The sequence below is a fragment of the Lathyrus oleraceus genome, chromosome 1 (genome assembly GCF_024323335.1).
Source record: "Lathyrus oleraceus cultivar Zhongwan6 chromosome 1, CAAS_Psat_ZW6_1.0, whole genome shotgun sequence".
Taxonomy (NCBI): domain Eukaryota; kingdom Viridiplantae; phylum Streptophyta; class Magnoliopsida; order Fabales; family Fabaceae; genus Lathyrus; species Lathyrus oleraceus.
Window position 1 is genome coordinate 354,078,873 of NC_066579.1, and position 10,919 is coordinate 354,089,791.

Consider the following 10,919-nt stretch of genomic DNA (forward strand, 5'->3'; position numbering starts at 1 on the left):
TAAAAGAGGAAAGCCGACACTATGGGTGGACGATGGATGCCGCAGTTCGGCGACTCGACAGGTGTTCCGTGTCTAATAAGCTGTATTTCCCCAGTAGGTGTGAGAGCGTTACCTCCATAACAGATTTGAGATCAGTGTCTCCTCAGCAAGCCTGAAGGTTGCCGTATCCCCAGCGGAGTTGTGATTGTTTTCCAAGTCTGAAGCTGTCTTCCCAGCAGAGGTTGTGTTGATGGTTTTTCCCCAGCAAAGGTTTGTCTTTCCCCAGCAGGATGGGAGTTGACATGGTTATAGGATCCCCAGTACAGTTCCTGGAGTTCCCCGGTGTTGTCTCTGGAGGAGACGTGTGTTTATGCATTCATCATTTAGATAAGCATAGCATATCGCATCATTAGTGCATAGCATTCCCATGATCATGGGGGCATTGTGTAAAACAAAAAAAAAAACAAAAAAAAACTCATGCATCAACATTGCAAACATATCCATTAGCCCTAGGCCGTGGTGATCAGCCGAGTTTGGGTTGTTGGAAAGAGTTTAGCATCGCGCCATTGGATCGGTTTCAGAATTGGGTTCATCAGCATGATTGAGAGGTTGGTGTTTTCCCAACAAGTGATTCCTCAGTCGAGTGGGTATCCCCAGCAGTGTTAATCCCCAATTGTTAGCGTCTTGCCAGCTTGGGTCTGTTTCCCTAGCGGAGGTGGGTGTGTCTGGTCTCTCCATATAGAGCCAACCCCTTAAGCAGAAAGTGTCTATCCTTTCCTGCCATTTCCCCACTGAGATACGTCCTCGTGGATGACGGTTGTTTCCGTTCCCTCCCCACACGGGATGAGTTTTCCCTATTGAGTTCTTTCCTGATTAGGGTGAGTCTTGGTTCAGTTTGCCTTTTTGGATCGATCCTAAACTGGCTCCCCGTTGACCGTCTCTTGTGCTTCCCTGGTGCATAAATGAATAGTCGCTCACCAACTGGCACTCATTCATCTTATCCTCAGCGGAATTTGTTGGCCTCTACCTACAAACCGGTAGTTGTAAGTCCTATCTTTGTGGTTTCCTACCTACAAGCTGGTAGTTGTAAAATCCCACTTTCACCCCCTAGCAGAGGTTTTTTGTGGTTCATTCTGTTTGTTGGCCTCTACCTACAAACCGGTAGTTGTAAGTCCTATCTTTGTGGTTTCCTACCTACAAGCTGGTAGTTGTAAAATCCCACGTTCTCCCTTTGGAGGAGTTAACCCTTTGTGCTCATCCTGATTGATGACGGTTACTTTTTCCGTGGTTTTCTGCCTACAAACCGGTAGATGTAATCCCCTCTTTGTGGTATTGGTAGTCTTGCCTTGATCAAGCAGTATTGTCCCCATTGGGTCTTCCCCTTCTCTTTGGATACTTGCTCCGAGTTAGCAACTTTATCCTCTGATTGGTCATCTTTTGCATACCTAGTCCTGGTACCCTGATGCCTTTCTTTTCGGTCGACTATTCATTTAACAACCTGCAACCCGGTTATGGATAATCTTCCATGCGAGGTTATTATCTACGTTTTGACGGCTATAGATAATATATCTCATGCACTCTTTGGTCAATCTTTCGATTGTTATCTCCAGCAGAGTAAGATTCGTATTCCTTGTGGAATTGAATGTCCATCCTTTAACAAGACTGCTTTTCTAAGCCCTCTTCAGGATGTTGAGTGTTTTGGAACACAAACCAATTCACGCTTTGGCACTCAGGCCAATTTTTCCGGTATTCAGACCGAAGAAGTTTCCGACGATCAGGTCGATGTACTTATGATTTTTCCGGTATTCAGACCGAAGAAGTTTCCGACGATCAGGTCGATGTACTTATGATTTTTCCGGTATTCAGACCGAATAAGTTTCCGACGATCAGGTCGATGTACTTATGATTTTTCCGGTATTCAGACCGAAGAAGTTTCCGACGATCAGGTCGATGTACTTATGATTTTTCCGGTATTCAGACCGAAGAAGTTTCCGACGATCAGGTCGATGTACTTATGTTTTTTCCGGTATTCAGACCGAAGAAGTTTCCGACGATCAGGTCGATGTACTTATGTTTTTTCCGGTATTCAGACCGAAGAAGTTTTCGACGATCAGGTCGATGTACTTATGTTTTTTCCGGTATTCAGACCGAAGAAGTTTCCGACGATCAGGTCGATGTACTTATGGCACTCAGGCCAATTTTCCGGTGTTCAGACCGAGGTGGCATTCAGGCCAATTTCCGATGTTTCAGATCAACATCAAATCTCTCATATCCCGATGCTCAGTATTCAGACTGACGAGCGGCGCTCAGGCCATGGTTATCCCTGTGTTACCATTTATTTTGGTATCCAGGTCGACGTTTCTGTTTCGGTATTCAGGCCGATTTCTTTTTTCCGTTCCAGACGGATTTTTCTTTCAAGACTGTTTCTTTGCCGATCCTGACAGGCATTCTTGTATTATATCCAGTTGGTGCAAATTTCTACGGTTCTTAGTATTCAATCCCTGTTTACCCTGAAAGTATGATAGCCGTTGCTCTCATCCATTCGGGTTCCCAGCTGATTGAATAGGGGCAGCTGTAGCACCTCAAATTTGCACCCATCATTGTACATACATTTTCATATTAGGACATAGCATATCATGGTCCACTGCATAGCATTGCATTGTCCTTTGCCCCAAGTGCAAGCCAATCAAGAAATTAGGTCAAACTGATCAGGAGATCAGTCAACCAAGCAAGCAAGTGTGTTTCTCAAGGAGCCAAGGCCTTAGGGTTTGTCAATCATGTTCACATGACCTGGAGGTCCATTTGAAGTGTTTTGGTCAAGGATTGGATGTTCAGAAGTCATCAGTCAGTGCACAGTCAGTCAGAAACCCTAAAAAGTCAACTGTTGGTCAACTGTCCATTTAATCAGTGATTTGGTGATGGAAATTGGTTTGAGTGGTCTCATTCATGTCCATATAGTCCTCATATATCATGTCAAACACCATCATGGAAGAATTTGAAGCCAGATCAGAAATTTCCAAAAATGGAAACTGGACCTGTAACTGAAACCTGCCAAAAATGGAAAGTCTTGATCCTCAAACTTACATCATGATACAAGCTTCAAATGAATTTTTGCCCAACATGAAAGTTGAAGATCTTGTTCTCCCATTTCCAAAAAGTCCAAGAACACTCAATTCCCATGTATGGTTGGCAAGTTATGATCAATTCATTTTCAAAAATTCTTGAACTTCAAAAGGCCATATCTCTCAAACCATTTGGCCAAATTGGGTGGGGTTTTTTCCTACAAGTCACATTTGATCCCCTCTTTCCAAAAATGTAACTTTCATGTGCCAAAACTTCACCAATCAAAATGGCATTTTTTGACTTACTTGAATTAATTTCAAGTGAAGTAAAATTTTGACTTTTCAAAATAAACCTTTTCCATCATTTTGGCCAATTGGAACTTGCTTGGAATGTTATTTGCAGCATGTTCAAAGTCAAATTCGTGCAAGTACATACACCCATGCCAACTTGCTTGAAACTTGGAAAAAAAGTACATTTCTCACCAAATCTATCCCACCATTTCATGGACCATGCTTGGTACTATCAAACAGAGTATTTAGAGATCATTTTCTGTCAAGTGAAAACCCCTAGCAGCTGCAAACCAACACAGAAATCACTCATTCCCTAAAAACTTCATTTTGGCATTTTCCAAAAATCTGTCAAAAACTCTCAAAGAACTGAGCCTGGCCATTGTTGTTCCACCATCCAAGCATCATTGTGGACACATTTCAATCATCATTCTCCATCTGTAACAGCTTTTATCCAACTGTTTTTTCTTCACACATCATCCATGGCAGAACTCGGGTTAGGCCATTTCAAGAGCTGCTGAACCAAAATCCTTCAACCATCCATCTTTGGGAAGCTATTGGCACATCTGTTTCAAGCCAAACACACGAAAAAGCAACTGAACCACGACTGTTCTTCAGAACTGGTAAGGATTCGACCTCCTCATTTTGCTAAATCAATACATGCTTTAAAAAGATCTTTCCATGCTGAGCTTAACAGTGGTTGTGGTTTTAAAAATGATTGAGTATTTGCAAAGATGTGTTGGTTTGAAGTTTGGTGATGAAACTTGTTTGTGCTCGATTCTTGAGTTTTGTGATGTCTTAATGAAAACCAATGATGGATTCATGTTGCTTGTTGTCTGCTGATCATTTTTGTATATGCAATTGCATTTTCTGGAAAAAAATTGGTTGAGTCGAATTGGGAAGGGATGAATGTTGTTACTGTGTGTTTGAAACCCTAGAAATATCCAAACCTTGCCCAGAACTGGAATTCACGTGCTGTAGCTTCCAGAGCCAATCAAATTATTTCATTTCATGGCCCAAAACGGCAGCGTTTTGTTAAGTGGCCTGGATAATTACAAAATTGCCACTGGCGTGGCATGTCTCATTGAATAAATGTTGTTTTTCTCATTTTTATTTCAATTTGATGCAACAACTTGCAAAAATCATAACATCTCCAATTTTAATCCAAATTTAATGGGATTTTTTGCATTAGCTTCATCATGATCTTTACTTTTTTATCATAATTTTTCCAGAATTTTGTGATCAATGGATTTTAATTGGTATTAGGGTTTGTGACATGTATGCATATTTTGTAAACTTTGCCAAAACATTTGTGAAATGATGATGCTTTATCCTATGGCTCTCAAATTTTTTGTGCTTAAACTAGACACACTCATGGTGATTTTGGTGTAGAGTTTGTGAATTTATCATTGCTGGTTTGTGAGATATGATGTTTTGAATTAGGGTGTGACAATTTGTGTCACACCATTGATGTACAACTTGCTGATTTTTGTATCCATGTTTCTTGACCTTCAAATGATTTGATTTTTTGCATGAACCTACTCCTGTATGTCTAGTTTACATGTGAATTTTCTTGGATTTATTTGTGGCATTTCCTAATTGTTTGAGATTTTCTCCCCTGCTTGGTCATATGTTGACTTTTTGTGACACACGTTCCCATTTCATTTGTGAAATTCTCATACTTTATTAGATGGACATGAAATTTTACATGAGATAACTGGACATCCTCATCTTTGCCATGGTTTTAGTCCCATTCATTTATCATACACCATCTCTGATTTATGATTTTTCTAAGTTGATGCATGTTTGGTTGACTTCTTTGAGCATGTTCAAAATTGCTTTGACTTTCTGATTTTCATTGACTGCCTTCCACTTGTCCAAATGAGATGAAATTTGACATGCTTACCATGCTATGTGTTAGGATTGATCATGATTTATTTGGTGATTTTTGGAAATGTTTTAGTTTGCTTTTGATGCAAGTCTTGCTGTTGACTTCTATGAGCTTCTAAATGCCATGTTTTGATCTAATTTGTTCATGAAATGATGATAGTGATTGATATGCATGTGAACCCAATTGGTATTGATTCTTGATTGTTTGAACATGATTTTGGACACTTGTCATTTGCTGTTTTGACTTTCTCATTCTCTTTTGACCCTAGGCTCGTCCTAGTGGTCCTGTTACTCACCTTTGAGCTTGTGTTTTCAGGTTGACCAACAAATGACCAATGAGACCAATTCTTTTTGATTGAGCTTGCTTAAATATCATTGACTAACTTGTGTGTTTTGTAGGGAGATTGGCTCACATTCCTTAAGCCTTGTGCCTTGCACATCCATTTGCTTCTGATTAATCATTGATATCTGCTTCCTTTTGCTTTAATCTTGAAGTTGCATACTAACATCTGCTTGACTGTTTCAGGAGCTTTTTAGTTGCTCAGTTCCTTGTGAACTTTTGCTTTGCTTTGCTTGTATAAGCAATTTGCATTGAGGTATATTTCTAAACTTCATGTAGTCTGGAAGACCTGGCCTGTTACTTGGCCAGGCAACTGTCTGAAGTCCTCCTTAAGAGGCAATGTTTGTGATTGTTTAATTTTGTCCTTGCATAGAGTCAAAGACCTCCTAAGTGAAGAGGCAATTGGCAGAACCCAAGGGATATGCAACCTATCCCCTGCTATTCAGTGTGTCATCTGCTTTGCTCACACCACTGTGTTGATGCATTGCAGATACAAACCCAAGATCTTGTACAATTGTACAGTTGAGTCAGTTTCAAATGTGTAGAAGGGTCCCCACTTTCTAAACCCACACATTCTTGTCTTAAGCTCTCCTAGGCCAGGGATAAGAGCTGTGAAGTCTTATCTTCACTCACCTTTCATCTGCTTCACCTTAGCCCCTCAATGGCAAGGTTAAGAGCACATTCACCCAGTTCCAGAGGTTTGTTTGTTGAGGTCGACATGACCCCTCGACTAAAACCTAACCCTTGTTTGAGCCACTTGCTTGTGTATAGTGTGTGCTATCTGTGCTTGTACGTTTGTTTGACTTGCTTCCTGTGCAAGTTAGGGTTAGTTTAGACTTGCTTCCTGTGCGAGATAGGTTCTGCTTGGCTTGCTTCCTGTGCAAGTTAAGTGTGTGTGTGGCTTGCTTCCTGTGCAAGTCATCTCTAGGATAGACTGGCTCCCTGTGCCAGTTAGCTAGAAACCTTAACTTAGGGATGATTTTGCATGATAACATCTAGGCTCGAGTCGTAGTCTCCCTAGTTGTGTCTCCCTCTGTTATCTGGTTAGGCTAGTCCTTTATCCCTCCGTAGGGGAACTACGTCGCCCTGATCCTCATACCAGATGAGGTACGTAGGCAGGAGATGAGCTGATCTCTCCGGGCGCCCGAGTCTTTGTTTTGTCCTGTTGTGTGCTTGGAAGCTGATGTAAGTCCATCGAGTGGCAGTTAGGTTCCAGTGTGCGTGTGTTTTGGTTCGGATGCTGACGTAAGCCCAGTGATTGGCATTCAGGCTCCACGTTTGCCTTTGCCTGTGTTTGTTTGTGTGCGTGTCAGCCGAGCTACGAATGCTCTGATTCTTCTTTCGTCCAAGAAGATACGTATGCATAGGATGAGATATCCTAGCGAGCATGTGTCGTTTCCCCGGTCCGAACTACTTCGACTCTGATGTCTATGCCTGATAGACTAAGTAGGCCCAGGATGCGGTATCCTGCCGAGTCAGTTTCAGTCTTGTTTGTTTTCTTGTGTCTCTTTCAGCCAGTGTGTGTGTGTGAGCAGTGTTTTAGCAACCATTTTCCTTCCTATTGTGCGTGGATCCCGTCGAGTACGACGGATGCGTAGGGGTGCTAATACCTTCCCTTCGCATAACCGACTCCCGATCCCATTCTCTTTAGTCGCGAGACCATGTCTTTTCCAGGTTTACTCTGAGCGTTTCCTTTCCCTCTTTTGGGATAAATAACGCACGGTGGCGGCTCTGTTGTTCTTCGTTTCCCGCCGGTTTTTCGCGTAATGCGACACTGAGCAGCACCATGTCAAAATTTCTCTTATAAAGCACGTCGCCATTGAGGTAGAAACTTCTTGATAATCTCCTCAAAGTCTTCTTATCTTTCACAGATGCCCCAGGTGGGTAAATCTGGCTTTGAAGGAAACACTTGATGTCATAGTACCATGGCTTATCATCTTTTACTTCTTCTACTACAAATACATGAGTTGGTCTGTCCAAGCGCATCATAGTGATATTGGGAACTTCATTCCAAAGTCTTACCACAATCATTGAAGCAAGCGTAGCAAGAGCATCTGCCATCCGATTCTCATCTCGAGGAATATGATGGAAGTCAACCTCAGTAAAAAATGTTGAAATCCTCCTCGCATAATCCCTATATGGTATGAGGCCAGGCTGATTCGTTTCCCATTCACCCTTAATCTGATTAACAACGAGGGCCGAATCACCATAAACATCGAGGTGTTTGATCCTAAGATCAATGCACTCCTCCAATCCCATAATACAAGCTTCATACTCAGCCATATTATTCGTGCATTTGAAAGTTATCCTTGCTGTAAAAGGAAGATGTGTGCCCTGAGGAGTAATAATCACTACCCCAATACCATTTCCATATTGATTTACAGCGCCATCAAATACCATACTCCATCTGGAACCAGGCTCTGGCCCTTCATCAAGCGTAGGCTCATCACAATCTTTCATTTTCAAATACAAAATCTCCTCGTCTGGGAAGTCATACTGAACTGACTGATAATCCTCAATCGGCTAATGTGCCAGGTGGTCTGCCAAGATACTACCCTTAATAGCCTTTTGAGCTCGATACTCAATATCATACTCAGATAACAACATCTGCCAACGGGCAATCATCCCAGTTAAAGCAGGCTTCTCGAAGATATACTTGATTGGATCCATTCTGGATATCAACCAAGTCGTATGATTCAACATATACTGACGTAAGCGCTTAGCAACCCAAGTCAAAGCACAACATGTTTTCTCAAGCATTGAGTATCGAGACTCACAATCAGTAAACTTCTTACTCAAATAATAGATGGCATACTCTTTCTTTCCTGATTTGTCCTCCTGACCCAGGACACAACCCATTGAGTCTTCAAGAACTGTCAGATACATAATCAATGGTCTCCCTTCCACCGACGGAGACAGGATCGGAGGTTCAAACAAATACTCTTTAATACAATCGAAAGCTTTCTGGCAATCCTCGGTCCAATCATGGGGTTGATCTTTCCGGAGGAGCTTGAATATCGGCGCACATGTGGCAGTCATGTGGGATATGAATCTGGAAATGTAATTCAAGCAGCCAAGAAAACCTCAGACTTGCTTCTCAGTTTTGGGCGCAGGCATCTCTTGTATTGCTTTGACCTTGCCAGGATCAACCTCAATACCTCTTTCACTAACGACGAAGCCCAATAGCTTGCCGGAACGGACTCCAAATGTACACTTGTTGGGATTCAGACGAAGCTTGTACTTCCTCAAACGCTGAAAAAGCTTCAACAGGTGTTCTACATGCTCAACTTCCGTCCTTGACTTAGCGATCATATCATCAACATATACCTCGATTTCCTTATGCATCATATCATGAAACAAGGTAGTCATAGCTTGTTGATACATGGCTCCAGCATTCTTCAAACCGAAGGGCATCACTCGATAACAGAATGTTCCCCAAGGTGTGATGAATGTTGTCTTCTCCATATCCTCGGGTGCCATTTTGATCTGATTATATCCGGAAAATCCGTCCATAAATGAGAAGACATTGAATTTAGCTGTATTATCTACCAACATATCAATATGTGGTAGTGGAAAATCATCTTTCGGACTAGCTTTATTCAAGTCTCTATAGTCCACACACATTCGGACTTTTCCATCTTTCTTAGGCACGGGCACAATATTGGCCACCCACTGAGGATACGTAGAAGTCACCAGAAACCCCGCATCAATTTGCTTCTGAACTTCTTCTTTGATCTTTACTGCCATATCGGGATGAGTTCTTCTGAGCTTTTGCTTCACAGGCACACACTCAGGCTTCAAAGATAGGAAATGTTGCACGATATCGGTATCTAGACCAGGCATGTCTTCATATGACCAAGCGAAGACGTCAACATGTTCTCGTAGCAACTCAATCAACCCCTTCTTAACAGATTCTTCCAGGAGTGCCCCAATCTTCACTTCTCGCACACAATCTTTAGACCCCAAGTTGACTGCTTCCAGATTCTCAAGATGCAGCTGAATGATCTTCTCTTCATGCTCAAGTAGACGGGTAATCTCGTCAGGAATCTCTTCAACATCATCTTCTTCCACCTCAAATACAGGGAATTCAAAGTTGGGAGATGGTGTTGGATCATTATGTTCAATGGGTTTGATCAACCTGCATAATGATTTTGGATATAAAAAGCTTTTAGAATTCAAACAAAGCAAATCATTATGCAGATGAAAAGATTGATTTTATTCTTATTTTTAGGGTTTTATGTGATCACCAATTTCATGCAAAAAGCAAAAAGGGAAAATAATTGGAAAAACAAACATTTAACATGAATTTATTGAATGAAAATATCATTGTATTTATGCGCCAACAATGTCATCACTTCTCCTTTTGGCATGGGAGAAGGGTTTTCAAACATAATGAACATTACTTTGACTTATGGATAACTGTTGGAATATCCACAGCGACCCAATTATTGCAGATCCCTCCAGGGATGATGAAGTTTCCAGCATCCTCTTCGTCCTCTTCCAAAATGGCATCGGCCTCTTCATCCTGACCAGTGTGGATGAAACCTCCACTCTTGAACAAACCTTGCTTGTTGAAGACCCCAGAAGAATAGCCTATGCCAGCCCGGGACTTGTTGTCTTCTAACTCAATCATTTGCCCCAATCCAGCAGTTGCACCATGCTCAATGGCTAACTTTGCATCTTTGTAGGAAGCAAATGAGGGAGTTCTCTTCTCAACAGGCTCAACAATAGTTAAAGCTTGGAACGGAGTTCCAACTTCATCCTCAGAATCTATGTATGATAAGGAAGATAAATGGCTAACCAGGAGAGCCTTTTCTCCCCCTACCACCACCAGCTTCTTATTCTTTACAAATTTCAATTTCTAGTGTAGGGTGGATGTCACGGCACCTGCCTCGTGAATCCATGGTCTGCCTAGGAGACAGCTATACGATGGGTGAATGTCCATGACCTGGAAGGTAATCTGGAAATTACTTGGTCCGATTTTGACCGGGAGATCAACCTCACCGATCACAGTTTTGCGAGACCCATCGAAAGCCTTCACAACTACCCCACTCTGCCTCATGGGAGGCCCCTGATATGACAACTTCGCGAGAGTGGTCTTTGGCAATACATTCAATGATGACCTAGTGTTTACCAACACATTGGACATGGCATCGTCCTTGCAGCTCATAGATATATGTAATGCCAAGTTATGGTCTCTTCCCTCCTCGGGGAGATCAGAGTCACAAAAGCTCAAATTGTTACAAGCAGTGATGTTTGCAACAATGCTATCAAATTGTTCTAGCGTGACATCGTGATCTACGTACGCCACATCCAACACCTTCTGCAGAGCTTCTCGGTGTGGTTCTGAATTCAATAGT